The sequence below is a fragment of the Sturnira hondurensis genome, unplaced genomic scaffold (genome assembly GCF_014824575.4).
Source record: "Sturnira hondurensis isolate 20B ecotype Veracruz unplaced genomic scaffold, ASM1482457v3 Scaffold0004068, whole genome shotgun sequence".
Lineage (NCBI taxonomy): Eukaryota > Metazoa > Chordata > Mammalia > Chiroptera > Phyllostomidae > Sturnira > Sturnira hondurensis.
The window spans coordinates 107,827-135,114 of NW_028076699.1; the positions used below are offsets into that span (position 1 = coordinate 107,827).

The 27,288-nt window shown below is 44.3% G+C and overlaps 1 protein-coding gene across 13 annotated transcripts in view; it reads right to left on the reverse strand.

Annotated features, from left to right (window-relative positions):
- Positions 1 to 27,288, reverse strand: part of FGGY (FGGY carbohydrate kinase domain containing) — a 399,534-nt gene that overhangs the window by 8,626 nt on the left and 363,620 nt on the right. The window lies entirely within an intron of this gene.

The following is a 27,288-nucleotide window of genomic DNA, read 5'->3' on the forward strand; positions in this document are numbered from 1 at the left end:
TGCAAGTAATCGCATGACAAAGGTCCTCAGAATAGGCCCTGCCTTAGGGACAGCTACTGAAATCTTATTGTTAAGAATGTAGTCATTCTGAGGTCACATATGCACAACTTCTTATTTCATATATTTATTAATTACTCACTATGTACCAGACACTGTGCTGGGGACACAGACTTGCATAAAACATGCTCTTTGTCCTAGGGAAACTTACATGCTAGCCGGGTGTGGGAAGATGTAAAAAGCTGACTACCACACAGAATGTGAGGGACCCTGGGCATCTTCCAAACACATCCAAGTGGCCCCTGCTCATCCTTGCCACCTGTGATTTTTACACTCACACTCACACACACGGACACATTTATTATTTATTGTTCAGTCCCTTCTGACATGCCATGTATTTACTGGTTCACGTGTGCCTTGCCTGCCTTCTCCAATCCTTACCCTAACCAGAATATAAGCTACACGAGGCCAGGGCTTTTCAGTTTGCTTCTTAACCTCAGCACCTAGAATATTCATAAAACATATGGAGTCCCTTCCATGGGCCAAGCACAGCACTCATAATGTTTATACAGAATACATAGATGGGTCCTTCCATCAAGAAGCTCGTTGCAGAATGAAAAAGACATTTACCGTGATCAAAATGGAGTGTGATAAATCTATGTTGAAAGCAGATAAGCTTCTTTTTAATAGCTATTCAAGAGTTAAGAAATGCGAAAACTTCTTCATCTGCTAATCACCTATGCAGATCTCCATTCATGCAGGCTGCTCCACCAACTCTTCCCCCAGGACGGCAAGAATATTCTGAAGGAGCTATCTGCCCTCAATGGATTTAAAAGCGCTGAGTGGGGGAAATGAGGGATGCTCAGAGCAGCGAGCACATGGACAGCAGAAAGGAAATGGCAGCCCTAAGTAAGGAGGGAACTTCACAAATTATTAAAAAATTATTTAAAACAAAATTACGGAGAAAGGACAAAACTGAAAAAGGGCTGCCTGGGGCCATTTTGTGAGGGGGCAAATAGTCACTTATGCCTTAGTAAGATTGCTGGCATTCCACTTCCCAGGGATATTTTAAGGGCTCTGTTCACCCCAACATGTGCCAGAACATTTTCCTTCATAGACTAAGCCCTGACTCCCTTAAAGTAAATCCCCCGTCTTGCTAAGTGACCTCAGCAATGCCGATGGCCAACCTCCCCACTTACTTGCCCGTCTTGTCCTTGCTTTGTCCTTTAGAGTCCAGCTCTGCTGTGATCTGGGAAGGATCCCCCTCTTCTCCCTCCCCTAACTCTTGAAAATACCCTAGGGAATATTCTTCTTGGTCAAGCTTGGGCCTCAGGCTAGAGACAACCATCCAGCACTGCTCCCAGGGGTGGGACCCAGGACATTTGGATTGCAGAAGGTCCCCACTTAACTTCTGTGTGGAACAGGCAGACCTGGAGTTCCTTCTTCCATTCTTCACGTCACCTCTGCTTGTTTTTGAGAAACACCAGCAACAGATTTCAAGCGTTTTAAAAGAGGTTATTTTGTTTTTCAAAAAAAAAAAAAAGCACAAACTTGAGCACTGAACTTGGCTCAGCTATCTACTCCACAGAGATTTTTTCTGACTCATCCTGCTACCTGCCTCCCTCCTAGACTGAGGTTTCTGCTTCCATAGCAACTGTGCTTCCAGCCATCATGACATGGCTCCACATTTTTTGGTTAGCACACCAGTCTCCCCAGTTACACTGTGAGCTCCTAAAAGACAGGAACTGTCACAGTTATTTCCATTGCCAAACTCAGCATCTCGTATAGGGTACATATTTGGGGAAAGGATGCGATGAATGAACTTAGGGTTCCTACATGTGACAGACGCTCAAATAGAAGTTTTGGCTGAGACCTAAGAATGACAGACATGAGACACCAAAGTGAGCTGGGAAAAGGCCACCCTGAAGATTTTGAAGAAGGGGTGGTGGAGGACCCATGAATCAACTCTTAAACCTTTCATCCACACGGAAAGTCAGAAAGAGAGCTGGATTCTTAGGAGACAGCTGTTGGTTTATTGTGCATCAGGCCTCCTTCTAGGGAAGGGCTGAGAGGAGACCCCCTGTTGTAAGTCAAGAGAAGCAGGGCTTCCCGGAGGCCAACAGGGAACTTGGTGTGTCCCTAAGGCTGTGGGACGCAGTGGATTGAGTGTGACTTCTGTCTGCAAGAGAAAGGCTGGTTGGTGCTTCAGTGTTAAAGTGAGGGGACGGTTGCACTGCGGTCAGCCAGCACTGCCAGAGTCTGTCAGACTCCAAAAGGCATGACTGTTTCCCACAGACCCTACCCTGGCTCATGTGTGAGAGGGCTGTCGTGGGTTGTCTTAGATACTGTCCGATATGGACACCTGCTGAGACAGAGAGCAAGTCTGCACAAAGAAGCTTGAGAAAAAATACTGGATTCCCAGAGGATCAAGAGAAGAGTAAGCCTTCTACTAGAATAGAGAAGCATTAACAAGGGCAAGACACTGGTTTCCAGAAATGGAGGTCCTCCTGGAAAATCTAGGATGGAGCCTATAAACACCCATTAGGCCAAGAGAGCATGAAACCCATTTATGACAAGGATGATTAAAGAAGAACTTCCTTACACCCCAGCCTCTCTTCCCTGACACCCTCCAACCACCTCAGAGGAATAAGGAAAGGTAACACGCTGGAGAGAAAGTGCACGAGGAAGAAAGAAGACCGATCACCTCCCATTTGCAGCAGACCCAGCTGGGAGAGCAGAGAGATAGCTCATCTTTACATGAAAATTGAAGTGATGATTATTGTTCCTGGACATTCTAATTTTTGAATTTTGGCTATGTCTTACAACTTAAGGGATCATAAAACTTGTATTATCTAAGTGACTTTGTATATATCCAAGAAAGTAGTGGAACCACCAGAATATTTAACCAAGGCAGAGAAAAAAATAGCTGCAAAAATGTAAAAGGGCAGTGGGAGCACAAAACACAGCTGCCTCTCAGGTTTATCTCAAGAACTGCGTTTGTTTACATGTGTGCACAATAAACACTGGGCCAACATATATGAAAATGTTAACAGGTTCAAGAGCATGGGTAATTTGGGTAATTTTTTCCTCTCTCTCTCTTTTTTTTTGGTGTGTGTGTGTGTGTTCTCTACATTTTCTACAGTGGCATATATTGGTTTGATAGTTTTAAAGAAAATAAAAATATGCTACATTCTAAAAAAAAAAGTTATGCTTACAGGAAGTCAGGATGGCTTGTGCTCACCCTCCTCTCTCCTGGGAGACAGGACTCATTACGGGTATTTGACACAATAAGGAGAACGCCCAGAGAACCAGTGCTGTCATCAGAAATAGCACTGCTGAGTTTTCTAATTTCTCCAAATAATTAACATAAAACTGAAACCTCATGAACCCACTGGCTGCAATAAATCTGGAAATTACCACAGCATAACAATACGGATTTATTATGGAAATGCTGACACGTGCTAAATATAGTCACCCCTCCCCCTCAGTATATTTCTGTTCAAAAGGGTCTATTTGAAGTTGGCCTCAAATTTCATATTTTTTGTCAGCAGCAGGAGCCGGACAATCTTAATTTGCAGCACGCTACCTCTTTGTTTGGGAGTCTAGACAGCACAATGAATGCAGTGACTTTTCTCTTTCCTTTTTGCCCACACAATGAAAGCTTTTTAAAAAACAAAATATTTTGTAAAATAGCATTTTAATCACTTCTTTTCTTTCTCTCTCTAAGGCAGAGCTATAAATAAACCATGAAAGTTCACATTTGATCGTTACTTCTGAAAGCAAGTGAAGGGTTTCTGTAGGGAAAAAATGGGGGCCCTGTGCCATGGCCATGAAAGGAGCCATTGATGGGTTCTGACCCTTCCCTGCCGGGTCAAAGCCGAGCTCCCAGTCTGCACACACTGCTTACCACTTCTCCGGGAGCAGCGTTGGCGATCACCAGGCCTTTGTGGGTGCGGGAAACACCCAGTTCTCATGCATATGGTCTGGTTTGGGAGCTACCAAAGGGCCTTAGGCTACACTGGGGTGAGTTACCACAGAAATTAGGTTACGAAAAAGAAGGGCTACTCAGTGCCCACGGAGAAGATGAGGGCTGAGTAAGTGGCAGGCACACTAACCCCGGGATTGGAGGCCCTGATACCTTCTCTCCACCCCAGGGGAAGGGGAACAATGGCCTTAAGGCTTTAAGAAGACTATTGGGAAGTCTAGACTTAAGCACCAAAGGGCAACACAAGCTTGGCAGTGTCCAGAGACACGAACTACAGAGAATAGCCAGGACCTGGCACTGTGGAAGGTATACTGTGAGCTCCCTGAAGGGAGGAACTAGGTCGCTGTAGGTCTCAGGCCTGACACGTCCTCGCAGTACAGGTGCTTGACTGGTAATGGCTCAGTGGCTTAAATGAAGGGGCGGTGACTTTCACAACAGGGACAATGTAGGATCATCTAAGCCAGTGTCCCTAAAGTGTCATACCTGCACTCCAGGGCATGCTCCAGATATTGCACTAGGGTTCCAGAAGAAAATATTGGAAGTGCCATTTATATGATTTTTTAGTCTAAGGAAATTAATTCAGCCCGACCAGCACTTAATATGCAGATTATCACCAGATCCATTAGTTTGTCCCCACATCACGTGGTCACGAGCCATGTAAAGTATGTGAAGTCTCTTAACAATGGGAGTTCTCCATTCCCACGGGGACAACAGCATGGCACGTGCTTCTAGGCCCACAGCAGCCAGGGATTTGCTACGTGTTGTCATTTTCAAGGTCTAGGGATTCACAGGCATTGCCAAGTTTATCAAACTAACCCTCACAAAATGGGCAACCAGCTGAAAAAGACTCAGTCAATGGTTTAAAGGTAATGGTGACAATTCAGACTCAGGTAAATAAGAAAATAGTGACACTTTTACTTGGTATTAGCTTTTCATATTATAATGTAGAAACACTGAAGACCTAGTCAGGTGAGGATTGGGAAAAAATTATCAAAATTACTGTTTGAGCCCTGGCTGGCATAGCTCAGTGGATTGAGTGCAGGCCTGCGAACCAAAGGATCATGGTTCGATTCCCAGTCAGGGCACATGCCTGGGTTGCAGGCCAGTTCCCAGCAGGGGACTCACCAGAGGCAACCATACATTGATATTTCTCTCCTTCTCTCCTTCCCTTCCCATCTAAAGATAAATAAATAAAATCTTTTAAGAAAGATTACTGTTTGAGATAAAAATATACAGGCACAAACACAAGCATTTAGAAATCATCAAAAGTGATTTTAGCCTTGGCTGGTGTAGCTCAGTGGATTCAGCGAGGGCTGCAAACCAAGGGGTCACCAGTTCGATTCCCAGTCAGGACACCTACCTTGGTTGTGGGCCAGGTCCCCAGTTGGGGCCACGTAAGAGGCAACCACACACTGATGTTTCTCTCCCTCTTTCTCCCTCCCTTCCCTTCTCTCTAAAAATAAACGAGTAAAATCTTTTTAAAAAGTAGTTTTAAAAATCATTTTAAAAGTAACTGGCCACAGGCCATAGATGTATAGGGTACTTTTAGCTACTTCATAATGTTAGTGTGAGGACAGCTGTGTTTCACCTGTTTTATAATGTACATATCTACAAGCAGAGAACAGGTCTACCTCAGCTTTTCTTAAATAAGTCCCCACGTATTGAGGATGCAGGCTCGAGTTTTTTTCACAGACAGAGTGTGTGATCAAAGAAATACTGACTGAGCATTCTGACTGAGCAGACCATTTCCCTGACCACTGCTACATTACTGGTTTAATCAACACTTCCCAGGTGCTAACTCTGGGCTGTGCACCGGGCTAACTGCTTATGTACATGACCTTTTTAATCCTCAAAATGACTTTATGACACAGATATCTTCATCATCTAGCCCCACATTATGAATCAAGGAAGTAAAGAATATAAAAAACTTGCCTGAAGTCATTAAGCAATATGTAGTACAAGCAGAATTCAAGCCAGTTTCTGTCTCCAGGACTTTGCCTGGCCCTTAGCCCAAGGGTCCTATACCTCACTGTAATGTGAAGGCCTCATCCTTGAGTCCCCTAGGCTCAACTTTAAACCCCATCTCTGCTGCTTATTAGCTGGGTGATTGGTGAGAATGAGTATGTGTGCACCCGTGTGTGTGAGATATGCCAACACAGTACACTGTACCTTTTTTTAAGAGATGCTGACACATAGCTTGAAATACATGAATCTGCTTTCTTGAGGAACTCTGACTCATTTTACTGGAACAACAAGTTCACATGCTAACGTGTGGGCTGAAGCACATGACCCCTCGACAGAAAAACAGAAAATATAGCAATGTGATTTTCCTCCAACAAGCACAAAGAAATGGCTAGTTGTTCTTTCATTTACTTGTTTTGTTTTTATTTTGACACAGTCATCTTTTGGCCCACATCTGCTATTCTGTGTAACCTCATGCATTGGAGACAATAATGTCAATTTAGAAGCAGGAAGGGAGGAGAGAAAGGAAAGAGTGGGAGAAGACTTCATCATTAATTATGATATGAAGACTCATACCTCAGTTATAATGTTAAATTCTATCGATCTATCTACCTTTGTACTTATGTATGCGCACATATTTTGTTTGGGGTGTTGATTACATGGGGGTGCACATTTATTGAATTTCATCAAATTATATATTTAAGATCTGTATATTTTACTTTACGCATACTGCATTTCAATTTAAAAATTATGAAAGAAACAGCATCCTATATGTGTATAAATATGTTGATATATTTATATTTTATTTAGTTTTCAGCGATATGCCTACTAAACAGAAACATTTAAATGCCCAGTTCTTCAATCTTGATTCTAAAATATACTTCAAAGTAGTCTTTTGATCGTAAAGGAGGGGTGGAGGCGTGGAAGCTCTCCAGTTCTGCAGGAAATGGAAATGCTAGTGGAAAGACACTGGGTTTCAGAAACAAAAAGGGTTAGGCTAGTATCTGGGCTCTGCACTTACTGGATGTGCGAAGCCTCAGTTTTTCCATCTATAAAGTGGGAATAATAGTATCTATGCACAGCGCTGTGGGAAACTGCAGTATTGGACTCGCTGACTAGCATCTCCTAACTGGTCTCCTAACTTCCACTCTGGCATTCCCACAGCAGTCAGAACCACTCGGCGGCGGGGGCGGGCGGGGGGGGGGGTTCAGAAAGAGAGAAAGGAGAGTGCGGTGACGGAAGCAACAGAGTCCAGAGTGGCACATCAGGCTTTATAAGTTATTGGTTAGCTGTACTGCCACAGACAAACTATTTAACTTCTTTAGGCCTCCTTCCTTTTCTAGAAATGGAGCTAATAGTATGCTTCTTATAGGCCTGTTGTTAGGATCACATGAGTTATTTCACCTAACGCACAAAGTAAATACTCCATAAGCTTTACGTATCTATTATTCCATTAGCGTGCAAGCTCCCTGTGGCCAGGGGTTTTCTTTGATGCACTCACTGCACTAAAAACTGTGCCTGGCCGGAATGGGCAATCCATAACTGTGTTAAATGAATCAATGAATGAGGTAAATTAAATTTTATCTCTCTGAGCTCTTTTTTATCCACAATACTTCTAACGCCAAATATGTAGGGTTTTATACTTCAGATGAAACTCATTTTCCAAATCTCCAGAGAATAACTGGGCATCCTACTATTCAACTTAATTTTGAAGCTAACAACCCAGAGTTAGCATTAGACTCCATAGATTTAGGGGCTCAGTTCCATAAGACTTCAGGTATCAGTCACCAGTTCAGGCCTCCCACACTTCTGACTGACCAGCTTTAAATCAGAGTTTCCCATAACTAGCCCTTCCATCTCAATTTTGATAACTTGCTAGAACAGCTCACTGATGCAAGAAAACAGTTTGCTTACTATTACCTGTTTACTGTCAAGGATACAACAGTAGAAGAGTCAAATAAAAGAGATGCGTGGGGCAAGGTATCGGGGTGTGGGAGGTGTGTGGAGCTTCCATGCCTTCTCTGGGGTGCAGCACCCTAGGCTCTCTAAGCCCTGTAGTTTGGGGGTTTTTGTGGAGGTTTCATTATATAGGCATGACTAATTAAATTATTGGCCATTGATGACTGACTCAATATTGAGTCAGGGAGTGACTGGTGGTCAGGGAGTGAGGCTGAAAGTTCCAACCCTCTCTTCAATCAGGTCCCGGCCTTTCGGACAACGAACCCCCCCTGCTGGAGCTATCTGAGGGTTCCCAGCTGGCAGTCATCTCATCAGTACATAGAAGACACTCTTTTGCCACCAGAGAGCTTCCATGGGTTTTAGGAGCCATGTGCCAGGAATCAAGGACAAAGTTCAGATATTTACACTTTGTTTTTTAAGAGTCTCTCATTCCTAAAAACTGCAATGGACTCCCAATGATTTTTTATTGAAAATCAAATTTTGCAGGATAGCCTAGATCAAGATCACACTTGGGAAAATGTAGCCAGCCTCATTTCATGCCCTGTTCACTGTGCTCAACGTGCTGGAGACCCACTGGCCATTTGGCTGTTGACTGACTTGACCAACTTGCTCCTGCTCAGGGCCTTCCTGCTTCTCCCAGGCATGCTCTTGTCCTGGGGTCCTTGACTGTCTAGCTTTTTCCTAAGATTTAGGTGCTTTTCATTTACAATCTCTGCGAGGTCACCATTGGCTGCTCTTAGCTGCAACAGTCCACTTTCCCCCAATAGCATCACAGCATTTTACTTTCTTGTCTTTATAACCCATCATGACCCGAACTTATATGGTCGGTGTACCTGCATCCTTGTTTATTGTCTACGTCTTCCTCTGGGGCCCTCACCTCCACTCTTCCTTCCGTGTAGGCAGGGTCCTTGGCTTTCTTATTTCTTGATGTAGCCCCAGATTTTAGCAGGGCACTAGTTAACCATCAAAGTATAAACCTACTGAATGCCTACTGGGGAGGTACTTGTATCTGTATCTTGCCTCATTTGATGCGCACAAACATTCTGTGACGGAGGTCTTGTGATCTGAATTGACAGCGTGGAAACAGAGAGGTGCAGTGACTTGCCTGAGCTAGTAAGTGGCTTAGGCAGGATCTGAAATGTGCTCTAACTCATGAGTAAGACCAGGCCTGTTCCTTGAGGGACTCTTCGAGCTCACGACCCATAGGCAGATGTCTAGTTCGCGACAATTTATCTTGCTCTGATGACTTTGGGGCTCTGTAAAACACTGAAAGCTTGCTTTTTCCACTGTCAAAGACAAATTCAATTATAGTCATGACATGATTCTCACACCAGTAGGAAGGTACACTCATTGACATATAAAAAGATTGTTCATATTCAATTTTTGAAACCAAATTACTGCCAGATGTATGATGCTGAGTGAGACCCTTCCCCTCCCTGGGACTTGCTTTCCTTATCAGTGAAATTAGGGGGGTGGATTAAATGACTTCTAAAGTCTTGCCAACTCTGCAATCTTTGGTTCCATGCACATATCTTTTTTTGATTAACTCTCAGGTGAAAAGTGAACCAATGACTCCCAATGGTCCATTTTATTAGGGTTTTACTAGGCTCACCCTGAGAGGGAACATACCCCACTGTGTTTCCATCAGGGAACAGTTTCATTATGATTTAGTCACAGTAAACGTGGCACTGGAGGGTGGTAAAAACATCAAGCTTCTTGCTAAGAGCATCAGACAGATTACAGACTCCCAGACGGCAAGCCATTACCCATCTAATAATCTACTGCCAACCAAAAAAGAAATGGTCCTGCTGACCTATCTGGCTGAAAAGAAGCAAAGTATTGCAGTAAGCTGTAATGGAAGTAATAACAACAATAACTCAACGACACTAACAATAGTAGCTAACGTTTATTGAGCATTTACTATGGCCCAGCACTGTATTAAACACTTTACCTACTTCTGCCCCCAAATGAAAGATGAGAAAATTACTCATCTTTGGAATCTGTACTCTTTTTTTCTAAGAAGATGTATGTATTTTAATATGCCTTGTTCCAAATTCTTTTTTAAATTTCTTTTTACAAATTCTTTTTTAAGTTTTATTTAGTTTCTATTGTATTTTTCCATTACGATTTAGTCCCCTTATACCCCTTCTCCCCAGCAATCACCACACTGTTGTCCATGTCCATGAGTCCTTTATCATTTTTGCTCAATCCCTCCACCCTCGCCTCCACCCACTAGCTGTCATCTGCTCTCCATCTGTGAGTCTGTCTCTGTCTTGCTTGTTAGTCCAGTTGTGGAACCTGTACCCTTAACCGCGCACTGGGGCACAGAGGTGTTGGTGATGTGCAGACCATGATTCAAACCCTAGCTTTGCCATTTAACCCTCTTGAGACTCAATTTCTTCATTTTAAAAATGGGGACCTAAATACCTGTTTCATCAGCCTGTTGTATGGACTAATGCTTAAAAGTACATATTATTATTATTGCTATTACTAATTACCCATCAATGGAGGCAGACTTTATTTTCCCGGGAAATTTACCAGGAAGCTAGAGTTCCCATGTACATACTTGTGTATGCTTTAGGTTGTGGGGTGGGTGGGTGAGGGAAGGTGTTGGGTGTCAATATTCTCAAGGCTCTCGTTATCATTCCCAGACAGTTATTCCTCCATCTACAAGCAAATACCCTGTTCCTCTGAGGTTGCTACCACCTAATGATAGAGACACAGTCATACCTACTGCCTGTTATCACTGTCAGCCTCCTGCTTACATCCCTACAGTAAATGAGGCTGAGGCCAAGGCCTAGGCTGCAGTTTCCCCATCCACCTGGATGTTTCTCATTTCATGGGAGAGCTCAGCATCTGCTTACAAGACCCAAACAATGCTAAGTCTCATTGGTTTTAATATATTTCCAAATCTAGGAACTTTCATCTCTACTTGGCTTCAGCTTTCACTCCTACAGCCATACACTGAAACTTACCATCCACCTGGATGGCTATACTTCTCTACATTCCAGTATTCCACAGTCACTTTCTGACTTAGTGCAATTCTCACATTTGCCCCAGCATTCTTACCAAATGTCCTCCCCTACCTCATGGCCATTTCCAGAACCTCAATCTGTCCTTTTCTTTCAATCCAGGTACTCCTGACTCAAATTTCTTCCATAGCCAGGGTAGAATATACCATCCATTTCATCAAACACACTGGCCAACAATAATCACCAATAATACTCTCTCGGTGCCAAACTCAATTGGTATCTCTAATTCACAAAAACCATTTGGCCAAGATATGTTTCATTTGTGGATGTAAGGGAGATACTTTGTTTACGATGGATCAAGCTAATGGGAGATGAGACAGTACAACATTCTGAAAACTTTCAGAGTCTGAACACATTGGAAATTTACTCTGCCTGCTTCAAAGTTAACTCCCATACTGGCAAGGTTCTTTGGCCAGCAGATCTGGAACTATAACTGGCAGCAACGAATCAAAATGTGATAGTATTAGGAGAGTGCACAATGATTGAGCTGCAAGGAGTGTTGGGTAGTCAGTCATTAGGTAATTTCTTTCTGTTAAGGCTGGCAAATAGCCAGATTATATAAAACACAGAGTATCCATCCATCCATCCATCCATCCACACTCCTCAAATGTCTCTGTTTTGGATTTCCAACTCTCCTAGGCCACAGCCATGTTAGAGGAAGGAGGTGGTCACCCTGACCTTGCATTTAGGATGGTCCTTAGATTAGCTCACAGAACAGAAGTCCCTCTGGTTAAGCCAGAATTTATTTCAGACGAACTTCAGGAGGGAAAGGCGAGTAGAGAGTTTCAGTCTGAAGCCAAGAGTTGGGATGCCAAGGAGATCACCAAAGCACCCAACTGAGAAGGGCTACCAGGCGACTGCAAAGCCAGCAGGTAGGGAGGAAGCAGAGGACACACAGGGAGAGGGAAAGGCGTGGAACTCGAGTGCAAGACAGATCGCTGCGGTGTCCTTTTACATTGACTTAGAATCCTTTCTGTATCCCCCGAGTCCCGTGGTTTCCCTCTACTTCCCTCTATTTATTCTACCTAACACACGGTAGAATAAATATGTTTATTTATGTCTTCCCACCTAGACTGTGAGACCCAAGAATATCAAGGCTATAGATTTTTATCATTGTTCCCAGTAACTGATATAAGACAACTGTTGAACAGATGCTGAGAGAATGGAAGAATGAATGAGTGGATGCATGGCTGGATGGCTGGATGGCTGGATGGATCAGGGGTGTGACACTTTTGTAAAGCAATGTTGGGGTCTCCCTCAGTGGTACTTTTTGGTGTTCCCTAACTGTCAGGGCAACACATTCTTCACTGTCAAGTGTCACACAATCAAGATCACAAACTCTGGACTGCCTAGATCAAAACTTTGGCTCTTCTAACTGAATGGCTTGAGCTGTTTGTACCTTTGGGCTAATCTCTGTGCCTCAATTTACTCACCTGTAAAACAGAAATAATAGAAATAGGCCCTGGCTGGTGTAGCTCAGTGGATTGAGCACAGGCCTGCGAACCAGAGGATCGCGGTTTGGTTCCCAGTCAGGGCACATGCCTGGGTTGCAGGCCAGTTCCTTGCAGGCCAACTCCCAGCAGGGGACACACCAAAGGCAACCATACATTGATGTTTCTCTCCCTCTCTCCTTTCCCCTCTAAAGATAAATAAATAAAATCTTTAAAAAAAAAAAGAAATAATCGCTCATACAGTTATTGAGAAAATGCATGCAAACCATCACATTAGTGCCTGGCACAAGTAATAGCTTAAAAGTTGAGTTATTTTTATTTATATAATGATTACATCCAACCCCACCCCGGCACTACACGGGATCTTGTACTGTTTCCTTGAGTGCTACTATTTAAAGACAGCACTTCCTAATCTTGGGCTACACGTGACCTGCTGCCTGGGCAGGGGAGTGATAAGGAGCAGAGAATGAAGGAACCATCAATGCTGATTGCCAGCTGATGCTTCTGTTTAATGAGGGGAAGGAAGATGAACAATGAGCAGAACAGGGGCTGTAGGGAATAAACATGGTGGGAGCTTCTAGGTTTAGAAACACGGAGTTTATTTCTGAGTTGGACTTCCAGGCCTTTCATATAAAACAAACAAAGAAAACAACAACTCTGTCAGCTGTGTTTATGAATAGGAGCTTGCCCTGGATTTCACAAGACATAGGGAATGCAGTCTGCTTCCCTCTGGTTACTGAATTATAGACAAGCACGTGATGTACTGGAAAGAGAACTGACCTGGAAATCAGGAGGCTCTCGTCTTGTATTAGTCTTGGTCTGGGCTCTGTGACTTCGAATAAGTTGCTTCCTTTCTTTGGATCCCAGGTTCCTCCTCTCCAAAATGGGAAGTTTGAGCCAGATTATGTTAGTTTTATTGTTAAAGACAATTTGCTACTGAGTACCTACTCTGTGCCAGGCATTGTGCCAGGAACTGTGCTACCTCAGTGAACCTGTCAGCTCTGATCCCTGACCTCACGGAACTGAGAGTCCCCTAAAGAAATGCAGTTCTTACTGAGAAGTATAAGGGGGAGGCCAAACTAGTCTGGGGGCTTAGGGAACGATCTGAGGCTGTGGAAGATTGGGGGGGCTCTGCTAATAGGTGGGGCATTTTTTCTATTTTCTATAAATAGGAAGGAGAGAAAGTTTGTCTGGATATGAGCAGTGGTGCGCTGGTAAATGTTTAACAACTGGCTCTGCCAAGAAAAGACAGACTTGAATTGTAACATCTAATTTCCGTGGTGTAAAGACATCTACTGTGGCCAAGTTCAGGCTGCTACTGTGATGTCACTGAACGTGGAGCTGGAAGGAAATGCACACGGTCAGCTCTTGTGAGTTGGTGTGAGCCAGCTCCTGCACACCACTGGCTACAAGAACGTTAGAAGACCTGATGACAGGTGTCTTCCTGATGGCCTTTATATTTTCTTTGAGGGAACTGGTGGTTGAGAAGAAATAGGAGATCATCTATCTGCGTATGAGGTAAAAGATGGGGCTGGATAAAAAAAGGAGGTTTGATATCATTACCAAAAATGAGAAATGGACCTGACATATTATGTTCCCATCAGGAAACAGATGGACACTCATGTCGGGTAACTGAAGTGAAACTTAATAAAAGGATCATTTAAAAGAAAGTTTAGAACCGTAGATGGACTGGGAAAGTATCATGCTAAGTGAAATACGCCAATCAGAGAAAGACAAACACCATATGATCTCACTTATATGAGGAATCTAATGAACAAAATAAACTAACAAACAAAAATTAAAATAAAAGAAGGTTTAGAAAAAGAGACCAGTACCCCATGACTAGCCACAGTGGGGAACCATTACCAACTCCTGGCCAGAAGGAGCAAGGGGGAGGGGTGCTCCCATCACCCAGATGGAAAGCTATGGGAGAGGGCTACTTGCAGGACCTGTGGTCTAAGGTGGATGGATCAGACCAAGGTGGCACCTCAGCAAGGGGGGAGCTGGGGGAACAATGATCTTCCTTCTCTCCTCCAGGCTCCTGCTGATGCCTCTCACTGGCCAAACCCAACTAGCAGCCAGAGGAAAAGGGAGCTTGTCTCATGACAATACACAATGACAGAAGCCTGCCTTATGGTTGCAGTGTTTTCTTACGATGTGCAGTGGCCTATAGGCAGGCATAAGTAAGGCAGAGAGCTAGACTCATCCTGGATTGGGGTAAGATAAGAAGAATGGGAAAAAAATTAAAAAATAAAACTGCCACGTGGAAACTGGCCATGTGGCTAGAGAGAGAGGGATACAAGGAGAGTAAAAAGTCTCACAACAGCCCTTGGAAGTGCATATTAAGTCTGTTTTAGAGACAAGGAAACTGAGACTCAACGCAGGGAGGAGGCTTGCCCCAGGCAGCAAGGTTAGTTAGTGGTGGAATGAGGACACAGGCCCGTGTAGCATGAAAGCATTTTGTATCCAACTGTCCCACCTGCAAGTAAATAAGCGGTTTGATTGAATTGGGAGGAGGGGTCATGTTTTAATGTTCATTTTAGCTTTTAGTTGAAACGGAAGCATTATTGGAATTTTCTACTCCCAAATATAAACTCATGAATGCTAAAAAGTAAAGATGCCTTTGGGCATTTTCATTATAGACACCCTTCCCACATGTGCAAGCAAAAACGTGGATGAGGAACATGGAAGGGGTTCTGTTGTGAAATAAAAGTGCAGTCAATTCTCAAGCACACTCCATTCCCTACTCCACGTGTGCTCTGCTCTCCCCTCCAGCCAGCACTTGGTCAGGTCACCTTCTTTCTTACACCTAGTGGGATGAGCAGAAAGGAGAGAGAGTGCCATGTGACTCTCCTGTGTGCCTGGTAGGTGTATGTAACCTCTGGGTGTTTCCAGGGGCTTGGCACATGGCAAATGCTCAGTGATTGTGGGCTGAATGGAATCTTTTAGGGACCATGTTTTCTGTGTCAAACATTCCATGGTCTCACAACAGGATAAAGGATTAGAAATCCGAGTTGCAAAGCTGGGAACAGTGCACAGGGAGCACTGGAAATAGCTAGGTTGGAATTCCTGTGGTGTGGCCTTGGCACCTAATCTCTCTTGGGCTACTGATGACATTTCCTCTTATAAAATTGGCCAGTGCCTACTGGGGAGTTGTGAGGATGAAATGAGCCCGAGGATGCGAAGCTCCTGGCATGTGTAAGTGCTCTGCAAACGCCGATTCCTTCCACTTTCCTGACCCTCTCTGTTCCTTTTGATTGAAGCACTGCTTTCATTTCCCAGAATTACCACTTTCTTCTGACACTGTATTCCAATCACAGAGGACAGAAGTGGTTTTCCTACAGTTGCCCAGCCATGATTATTTGGTTGTTATGTTTTGGTCATTTTGAGGCGCTGGTGACCCTAGGTGACCATTCTGTGGAAACCGCGACATTTTGGATCATGGTCTTTGTCCCAGTTTTGAATAAACACCGACAGATCTTTTTACCTTTTATTCCAACTCTCCTTTGCCATCTGGTGCCTGGTTTGGCTGCATCTGTGTTTGCTTAATGACTTTAGGCGAAGGCCGAGTTTACATATGGGAAGGAGGAGAGGGCTTTGCTGATTTCTTCCATATGTTCATTTATTCATATATTATTTTTTGTAATCTCACCAGCACAGAGCCCTTCAGACAATCCTGACACTGTTCCTCGGAGGCCCACTGCTTTGTGTGCTCAGCTGGGAGTTTCCGTGAGAAAGTTCTTGCAATGCCCATTACGTTCAGCACAGCGCAATATGGCTTGTAGATGGTTCAAAATTAAGGTCCTTGAAGGTTCTTCTTTCTGAACAGAGGAGGCTCACTTGATTTGGGAGATTTTATGGAAGAGACCTGGGTTCTGGGACCTTCTCTCCCTTTGTGCACGGTGTGAATTCAGACAACTTCCATGTCCTCTCGGGCCCTCAGTTTACGCATCACAAACCCAGAGGGTGGGGTTAGATTTGCTCCGACACCCGAGAGCCTCACTGCACCTGCTTTCTCGTTTCCTCCTGGGCCTCTGGTGCAGGGTGTCTGGCTCTGAGAGATCAGCACGGGAGGTCCCAGCACCTGTCTTCCCTCCCCTCAACTCCTGCGCAGACGTGTGTATGGGGAGAAATCCAAGAAAGGCATCTCGCCTTCTGCATAATACGTGAGTGAAAGAGGGTGAGGGCTTCTTGTTTTGTAAAGCCATCTTGATTTCTTTTCTATAGCATACCTGGGAGTCAGTTTAGTGTGAAGGCTTGTGAGCGCCAGAGACAGAAGGACCTAGGCCTGGAACCTGCCTGTTCTTTTAGCAGCTGGTGGTCCTCAGCGACTGTCTCAACTTTCCTGAGTCTTATCTTCCTTCCCTGTAAAACAGGAGTGATATCTGCCTTTGTAGGGATGCTGAGTGCCTAAGTAATCGTTAATTTCTAACAAGGTACCTTGCATAAAGCAAGTGCTCTTCAATTTGGTTACCTCTGTGTACAATGGATTTGGTGGTAAAATGGGACAGAGCTGAGAATGCCTCAGAGCAGAAAAATGAAAATACTCAGAGAAGATCACAAAATCAATTGACATCAAAGCTAGGACCACACTCGGGACTCAGATCTCCCAGGCCGCAGCTCTTTCTCATGAGCTTAAGAAGGGTAGGGAAGAAATGGAGAGCTGGTCAGTAGAAGATTCTTCAGGGGCCGGGGGGGATATAGAGGGGTGGGGGAGAGTGAGTGGGGCACTTTTTCTGAATGTCCTCAAATCACTCTGAGGGGTTCTCTCCTTTCTTCCTCCCTTCTTCCCCCTCCCCTTGCATCATCTGTTCCTGGGAGAGTGAAACACCAAAGAACAAAAATCCTTTGAAAGAATGTTTTTGGATATGGTCAAAGACGTGAGGCTGTGTTTGGTAGCTTGGGCAGGAAAGCTTTGCTAGTTCATTTGCATAAATCAAATTAATCTCTGCCAGATAATCAAGAAATAATGTGTGAGGTTAGAAGTAAGGCCCAAATGAGAAATTGTCTTGCCCATAGTTTCCCCTGAGCCCCTCACTGCTGGGAAGGTTGAGAAGAGCAGCATGACAAGGGTGCTGCAGACAGCTGTCTGGTTAGACCTTTTTTTCTTCTAACTGCTCTTCTGTGGAAGAGAGTCAGAATCTGAGAGATGGGGGGTCCTCTCCTCCCCCACGCTGTTTCAGGGCACCAAGGCAAGGGAGGGTCTCAGCATCCCTGAGCCTGCACTGTCTCATGTTATTTGTAGTTATTATGGTATGTATATGTATGTGTGCGTGCACGCATGTGTGTATGCATCCTGTATGTTATGTTATGGCTTAGCTGACGTTCAGAAGGAGTGCAGACATATCCAGCAGAGAGAACCCATGGAAGAAGGAAGAATGATGCATTCGAGGAATGAGAAGGCCAGAATGGAACAGAAGGTTGGAACAGAGAGAGTGAGGGCAGGTGTGAAGAAGACTGAGCTGAGAGGCAGGCAGGGGCACAGCACTCAGACCTTGCCGTCCCTTTCCCAGGCCACTGGGTGGCCAGACGTGCCACCACCTGGCTGCTCTGCCACATTCAGCATGGCAGGGGCCAGGCGCAGAGGCCCAGGGGGAGACTAGGATGGCGCTGGTGGATGAGGGAGGTGCACACAGATATGACAGGTGCTCAGGAGGCTATGGTGATGCTCGATGGGGGTTAGGGAGAAAGTGGTCTGAAACACTAAAGAACTTTTAGTTTTCATGGCTGAGGCATGTGACCCTCTTGGGTAGAGGCAGAGTGAGGACTGGTATCCGGGGCTCTTTGCATAGAGCTAGCTTACTCAGATCTGAAAGTGTTTACTCAGGGTCAGTGGGTAACAGGAGAGGCAGAAACTTGGCCTGGTGTCCTCCTGTCTAGAGGACAATAGCTACTGGCAAAGAACACTGAGGGAAACATGTTGCAGAGATTCTTCACACACCTGGCCAAAGCTTACCTCAGCCAGGCATGTGGGTTTTAAGCTGCATTATTCAGTAAGAAATGCAGTTGTCCTTCTACGTGGTACAAGATCTGGCACTTACACCTAAGATGTGAAGGCACTTTTTTTCCTTTTTAAAGCAGAAGCTTGGACAACCTGGAAGTTCAATGCGAACTCTGGATACCCACTACAGAGTGTGTGCCTTGCCGCTTTCCACAGAGGCCTCTCCACTTCCTTAAGGTGGTGAGGAGGAGATGGAAGGACAGGAAAATGTGTGTCAAGAAAGCAGCATGAGGCCGTGGAAAACCACTAGGACCTTCGTGCAGAGATACCTCGGAGCAAGAAACTATGGCGCCTGGAACCACATAAGCTTTTACGTGGGGGTGTCTGGGGTGGGGGCTCCACTGAGGAAATGTGTGCGGGATGTGCACAGGTAATTCAGGGGGGGCTTGGCAGCTTTTCACGTCTGCAATGGAGATGGGGAGGCCTATTGAAATCAGAACCTGGAAGGAAATTTCCTCCACTTCCCATTCTCATTCATCCCCACCATATTCCTACTCCAGGACCAAGTCTTACTTCCGCCCTTGTGGAAAAGACTGAAATGGAAATTAAAATTCTCATCACTCATTAAGCACATATCGGTAACAATGGCTAATGTTTTTGGTACCCTAAATGTCTGGCACCATAGCAAGAGTATACACGCCATCTTACCAATATCCCCAGCAACTGCGAAAGATGGATATTATTGTTATTACCTCCACTCCCCAGAGGAAAGAAGAGGTAGAGAGAAATCAAGGGACTTGCCTAAGATCTCTCAGGATTCAGGGTGGGAGACCCAAGATTCAAAGCCAGGGGGTGAAATCCATTTACTTAACTGAGTGTACACCAAAGGGCAGGGGGTGGGAGTTGTTCACACAAGGTGAGGGTGATGGGGGCAAGGGGTACTGTCTGCAGAGAATTAAAATCAAATTCTCTTCAGAACAGCAAAAACGTCCATGTGCTTTTCATTATCATATGCATTTGTAATACGTTGGTGGTAAAATCTCCTTTCCAGGGCAAACCTCTCCCACCAATATATCTCCCACCCCTCCTAAGCCACTGGCTCAACCACTCTGGAAGGTAGAATTACTATTCACATTTTACAGATCTTGAATCCTGTCCAAATACTTCCATCACACACTGTACCACCTCCCTGTTAAGCCCTGATAATAAGTATTGGTTATATGTGAGACTATTTTTCTATTGTCTAGGGTTTTTTCCCCCCCATTGGAACATCAACTCTATGAGGTTAGGGGCTGTGTCTACAGTTCATGTTGACATTCAGTGCTTAGCAGGTTGATGGTGCTCACCCAATATTTGGTGAATGAAAGATGAGTCAGTGGTCAACTTAAAATGCCACCTCCATGAAGTTTCCCTTGAGCGAGGAAGGGCCCGGGCCCTACAGAAAGGAAGCTGTGACAATGAGCTGGACCCTTCTCCCCCCTCAGGGCAGCCCAGGAAGTTCTCTCCTAGGTGTGAAGAACACGGGTCTTAGCGTAGCCCTGAACTTCAGGGCACCTCACTCTTCTTCCTTAGGGAACCTATTCTCAGGAAGAGAAGACACCCCTCTGGGGACTACTATTTTGGGAACTGATAGGCACTGAATTTGCCTAGGGCCAGAAACTACTTATACTTCAGCATAATTCTGGATTGTCTTTAGGACGGTGCAGTTCAAGATTGAGATGTAGATGCAAAACACCTCAGTGTGTTCCCGAGGAAGGGACATCTCTGTTGTCTGGCTTGATTCTAAGCTGCTAGACAAAAGTACCTCTGTGAACATCTCTATGACCCAGGGATGTTGTCTTCATTTAGAAGTGGGAGCATGTTGGTTTACATGCTCATTAAAACTAAGCACTAGAATTGGCAGCTCCACAAGCAGGCCACTTCAAACCCATTTGTGATACGACACCAACATCCTCAGTAAAACATTCTTGATATTGTACCGTCTCATGTCGTCCTCTTTTATCCTTCAGAACATATTTTTGTATTTTTTTCCTAAAATTGAAAATGATGTTCCAGGCAACCTTTCTTGGTGGTCCAACCTGTGACAGACAAGGTCCCAGGTCTCCTGAGAGATGGGACAAAGTGAGATCCGTCCTCACGCTCGAAGCCAACATCCAGGGGAGAGGCTGTATGAATTTGGGGTGGGGTGGGGCAGGGGGTGCCTCGTATAGTCTGCAAAGCACAGTATTTTTCCCTGCTCCAAATTATAGGGGAACTCAAGAGTTAAAGCTTTTAGCTTCAGTCATAGTTGATAGGCTTAAGTGGTTAATGCACGTGGGAAGCTGTTTTTCCAGGAGCTGGAATGCAAGAACAGCAGATAAAGAAATACTAGGAAAACTGCCACGGGTCTGCAACTCCTATCTGATTAACCTTTTCCCAAGCCCCTACACACTCTTTCCTCTTCCCTAGAAAAAAGGCCTGCTTGAGATGAGATGTGAAGATGGTTTTTGAGAGTACCTAACCTGCCGTTTTCTCAGGTTGCTGGCATCTGAAAAAAGCGCCTATAAAGACTCAATCCTGTCTTTACCCAACAGTTTCTATGACAGGCAGGACAAACGCCGACTTTCCCCAGTAATCTTCCCTTCCTTTCCCCATCCCGCTCTTCCTGCACCCACCTTTCCTTCTTTCCTTTCTCCCTCTTCCCTCCATTCATATACGTTTATTGAATATCTACTATGTGCTGATCATGACCTTAGTTTCTAACAGGAACTGGTGAGCAAAATCAGCATGGTTCCCACCCTTGGGAAGCTTAGAGCTTAACAGAGAGACAGTGAACAAACATTCACAAAAACATCCATGTTGATGCATTGCCCTAAGTACTGTGGACCAAAGGAGTACAAAGGGATAAAGCATATTATGTGAGGAACACTAGCTTAGATTGAAGGCATCTGGGAATACTTCTCTCAAGGAGTGACATTTAAGCTCATGAATGAAGGAAGAAGACGACTTAGGTCAATAAAAAGTCGGTGCATGGGATGGAGGGGGAGCTTTAGAGCTAAGGGAATAATAGAAATAATAACAATTATAATAATAACAATAGATAAAACTTAATGAGCAGTTACTATGTACCAGTCACTATTCTACAGACCTAAAAACTATTTATTCATTAAATCCTCACATTAATTCTGTAAATTAATTACTGCTTTTGCCCCCAGTTTTCAGACAAAAAGGAAGCTCAGAGAAATGAAGTAACTTCCCAAATTCAAGTAGCTGGAAGGTACAGGAACCCAGATAAGACTCAGGCTAATCTGACTCCAGGAAAGAAAGCCCAGTGAAGGAAATGAACATCAGGGCACATCCAGGCCCTCGGGGGCTCTGTGTTGGGTTCTAGAATCTTTCCTAAATGCAAGGGTGGAAACCCACTTGCAGGAGTTTTAGGGGGTGAAACTGGCAGTTTCCCCAGGCCCCCTCCGGTTCCGGTGGGAGAGCAAGCAGGCCCGGAGCATGCGGCCAGTTGGGAGAAGAAATGCTGTAGTGGTCTGGGTGGGAGTGACAGTTTGCATGAAGGAACCAATTACGTAACTAACCAGCCACTACACTTCTTAAAGCTCTCCTTCCCATTACCTCTCGTTCCCTATTCCCGTTGCTCTCTCCGTCCTCCCACCCTGCCCCTTTCAGCAGAAGGTGAAGGACACAGGGATAAGTCCCCAACTCCCGCTCCCTTCGCCAAGCTGCAGACAGACCCTGGCATCCCTTCTTCCTGCTCCCCCACCTCGACTCAGGACCGCCCTTCCCCATGCCTGCACGCCGACAGGGAGCAGCTGCTGGTATCCAGAACAACGCCCAGCTGTTCTCCACACTTTTCTCAAGTGTTTCTTAGTGTCAATGCCTCTAATTAGTTAAAATAGGAAGGAGGGTGGTAAACAGAGGAGCAAAAGAGAGGCCTAATTTTAGCTGTAGCCCAAAGGACTTTCTCCTAAGTACACTGTGATCTCAAAATACTTCGCTATGTGCATGTGGACACTGCAGGGACAGGATTTAAAAAGCTACAGAGGAACTTTCAAAGGCCAAAATGGGGCAGCCCCCCCCCCTTCCCGCACGACTGGATCGAAGCATACGGGGATGAAAACAAACTGAATCCTCACTCTGTGCCCGGCACTGTGCTGGGCGCATGGTGTGTGCCAACTCACAACTCATCCCCCTCTCATGGCCCCGGGTCACCCCCGTTTTACAGACGAGGAACCGAGGGTCGGCTCCGTTGAAGTTACTCTGCTCATGATGACACAGCTGACCAGGGAGCTGGGATTTAAACTCGGTCTCTCTGATTTCGCCGTATCTCGCGAGAAGATGGGGTCTCAGATCCAAGACAGATAGGGCACTGGGAAGACAGCTTAAGCACAGATTCAGGGCAGAGTCTCCGAGCAAAAATCCTGAGTCTGCTGCTGCTCAGAACACTTAGCAGCATCACTGTAGGATGCAGCAAGAATCACTCAGGGCCTTGATTTTTTCCGATCCTGAAACCCCTCTCAAGCCCCCACAAGAAGTGTTGGAGGAAGGGCCAGACTGTCACTAACCATTTACAGGTAGATAAATCATTCGGTGAATGTGCCCCACCTCCTACCCCTTGCTCCAGCAACAAAGACCCCTACTTTCAGCAATCAGAGAAGATGCAGTATTAGACAAAGGAATCCGAACTGGCTAATTTCCCCCACCCCCGGCCTTCTTAAGGTTATGGTGGAATCTGGGCTCCTTCAGAAAACAGGCCACCTGGTAGGATTCATCACGTCAACTTCCTTCATCTCAGTTCAAGCTTAAAAGGCCTCTTCACTGGGAAGCTCCCCCGTGAGGTTTTCCACGCACATCTGGAGACTTTCCACAATGGGCCTTTGAAGCGGCCTGAAGCGTTCCGGGAAGTCCGCCTCACTGGGCTGGAGTTTAAAGAGCAGAAGCCCACATTTATTTTTCTTTCCCGCCTTCTTTGACAAACTCCCCCCAGTGGCTTGTGGGCATTTGCAAAGCAGCCCTGAATTTCAGCTCATGACTTCTAGGGCCGCAGTCTTAAAGAGAAACAACAATGAAGCAAATTCCAAGGCAGCACTGGTACCATAAAGATCTGTTTATGGGTTTGGCTCCTCCGCCGGACTCTGAGTCGCGCTTTAGTCATCTTTTTGCAGAAAGAAAAAGGGCTCTGGACTCAAACAGCATTGTTCCATCAGTCAGCATCAGTGACACTTTGTCAAGTCACTCAAACTTTCGGATCTTTGACATGAGTCCCCAGTGCCTGCCTTGCATGGAGCATTAAATGTAACATGAGGTGGGTGCGGAAATCACGCTGCACATCATCCAACATGGGCCTTACAGGGCTACGCTGTCCCCTTTGCCAGAATCCTCCTCCCCCTATAGGCCAGCAGCTCTTCATCCTCTACAACTCAACTCAGTGACGGTTCCCTTCGATGATTCCCTTCTCCGGCAATGCCTGACCTCCCTCCTGCACGGGCTAGTGTAGGTGCATGTCTTCTATGCTTCAACACCTCCATGCTCTAATCCATAGTTCATTGTTATTTCCATTTAAAGCCTGCGTCCACCATGGCCTCTCCCACAACGCTGACAACTATAGACACATGATTCTTTCAGTTTCATTTACTCTACATACCAAGGGCAATGCCTGCTATATCGATGTGCTCAGTGAATATCAACGGAATAATATGACAAATACTTGGTAAGCACCCACTTCCAGTCAAACACTATTTTAGTTGCTTAAGATATAGCCATAAATAAAAGAGACAAAGCCCTGCTTTCATAGTTTACATCCTTGCAAGAAAATCAGGGAATACATTAAGGAATATACAGAGACTTCCAGTTACAGCTCCAACATGTAAAAAAGTCATTACTCCCATTCTTGCAACAAGAAAACCACCAACTAAGTAAAAACCACTGATCTTTCTCTGGATTTTTTGCAGAACTGAGGTTATAGGGAAACCACCACCCTGAGACCTGGAGAGACAACAGAATCCATACCACCACGGCTGAGATTGCCTTACCTAGAGCGGAAGCCACTTAAGTGGTAATTTTGCTAAGTGCTGGGGGCTTGGTGTGGGCTAGTATTGTGTAAGACTGAGACACCTCTCGGGCCATAGTCTTCATTGGAGGGCTTTCATGAGTGGCACTTCCAGGGACCTTACCAGGTTCTCACTGTGAAGAGGCAAGAATCATACCCTTTTTGCTCTAGTGAGGGGGTAGGAGGCAGTGAACATGGTGAGATATGCCAGAGAGTTGTCTATAGCAAAGGCCTGACCTTAAGGGGAAAAGATTTTACCAGAGCCTTAGCTCGCCCAGGGAGAGGACATCTGTCCCACTCCAGCCCCCTCTGGCCTCCGTGTTTCACCACAGAGGGGAGGAAACAGGTAAGAAACTTTTCTGAAGGTCACAGGCCAAGGACCCAGGCACACTAACAGCTAAGATTTAATCGAAAGATTATAGAGTGCTTTGCATTTTCCACACCTTAAAACCACACTAACAGGGCTTCAGTATAATAATAGTGGATTGTAGGTGAAACAGACTCGTTCTACAGAGGAGTTCTGAAGGAAGCCCAAAGACAAATGAGCAATTTAAGCCTAAAGCAAGTAGAAGAAAGCAAGAAGAAGGAGACACAGCAAGAAGAAAAAGAATAATAGAAAGTAGAAATCAATGAAATTGAACACAGGAAAACAATAGAGAAAATCTATGAAACCAAAAGTGGTTCTTTGAAAAGGTCAATACAATTGACAAACGTTTAGCCAGGCTAACCAAGATAAAAACAGAGAAGACACAAATTACTAATATCAGATATGAGAGAGCAGTCATCATTACTGATTTCATGGACAACAAAAGAATCCTATATGTAATTCTATGCCCACACACTTGGTAACTTAGATAAAATGAACTATTTCTTTAAAAGATGCAAATCATCATAATTCACATTAAGGAGAAACCGATCATTTGAATAGAGCTTTAACTAGTATGGAAATTGAATCAATAATTAATAACCTTCCAAAAACACACAGCGCCAGGCCCAGATGGTTTTAATAAATTCTACAAAACATTTAAGAAATTACATCAACTTACTATTTTCTCTAGAAAAACATAAGTAGAGACATCCTAACTCACTGTGAAGCTAGTACTCTCTAATACCTAAACCAGATAAAGACATTATAAAAAAGAAAATCTAAAAACAAATATATCTCATGAATATCAATGCAAAATCTTCAATATTAAATTACTAAATCAAATAAAATCCAACATGCATTTCACTAAAGAAGATACAGAGAAGGCAAATAGCATACGACAAGATGCTAAACATCATTTGCCATTAGGAACTGCCAATCAAAACAACAATGATATACCATTACACACCAATTAGAAAAGCTGAGATCCAGAAAACTGCCAATACCAAATGCTGATAAGGATATGAAGCAAAAGAAACTCTCATTCTGGCGGCAATGCAAAATAGTATGGCTAGTTTGGGAGAGAGCTTGGCAATTTATAACAAACTTAAACACCGTTTGACCCAGCAAGTGTGTTCCTGGGTGTTTAACCAACTGGTTTGAAAACTTATATCTACACAAAAACCTGCATGTAAATGTTTATGCACAATCACCAAAAACTGGTGGCAACCAGGCAGTCCTTCAGTAGGTAAAGGAATAAACAAATGGGTACATCTATGCAATGGAACACTGGTGATTACATACAGAAATATTTATAGATATGCATATATGTACAAGTTAGTATACACACATATATTTGTTTGCACTGTCAGCTGGGAGGGCCTATAAGCCATAACAGCTCAGTAGCAATAGGCACACTTAGTGTCCAGATCTTGGTTTCTAATACCATTCTCCAATAAAAAGAACCAGGGCTCTTGGAAGAGTGGTTGATTCAAAGACTGGGACAGGAAATATATAAGATGAGCCTGAAACATCTTGTAGTGCCAGGAAGTAAGTAATTTAAAAAGCCCACAAAATTATGGGTTTATGTCAGAACGAGAAAGGAGTCATCTGAGGAGTTCCCAATGGCCAAAACTGCAACAAACAAGCAACAAAATATATATTATTAGACTATGACCCAAAATACAACAGAAACATCTATGAGTCCACACTGGTACAAGGAATTGACTGATTGAATGGATAAATACATAATTAGGAAGAAATGAATCTCCCATGGGGAAGAATTCCAAGTTGATTTAGATACCCTGTCCCCAAGGAAGTGAAGCATAACCCCCATTTCCTGTATGTGGGCTGCATGTAGTACGGGAGGTAGGAAAACACAGCATAATGTTACAATGAAAAACTTAACACTAACCTCAGCCAGGTGATCAAGGTCAACATCAACAGTGGTAAGTCATGTTGATAATGTACATTTGCTAACCTGTGATGAGAATGGTACTTTATCTCTGTGGTCTTGTTCCCCAAAAACTTTAACTCCAGTCTAATCATGAGAAAAACATCAGAAAAATCCCAATTGAGGAATGTTCTACAAAATCTCTAACCTGTGCTCCTCAAAGCTGTCAAGGTCATCAAAAGCCAGAGGAGCCTAAAGAGACACGATGACTAAATATAATCTAATATCCTGGATGGGATCCTGGAGCACATGAAGGACATTAAGTAAAAGCTGAAGAAGTCTGAATAAAATATGGACTTCAGTTAATAATAATGCATCGATATTGGCTCACCAATGATAACAAATGTACCACACTAATGTAAGACAATAATAAGGAAAACTGGGTATGGGGTTTATGAAAACTCCCTGTATATCTTCACAAATTTTCTATAAATGATATTTCACCATTCTAAAAGTAAAGTTTATTAAAATAATATAAGTACATGTACATATATACAAATACACACATGTCAGGTGGTGATAACTACTAGGGAAAAATCAAGTAGGGTAAAGGGGACGAAGGATGATAGGAATGGAGCAGGTGGTTTGTACAGGGTGGCCAGGGAT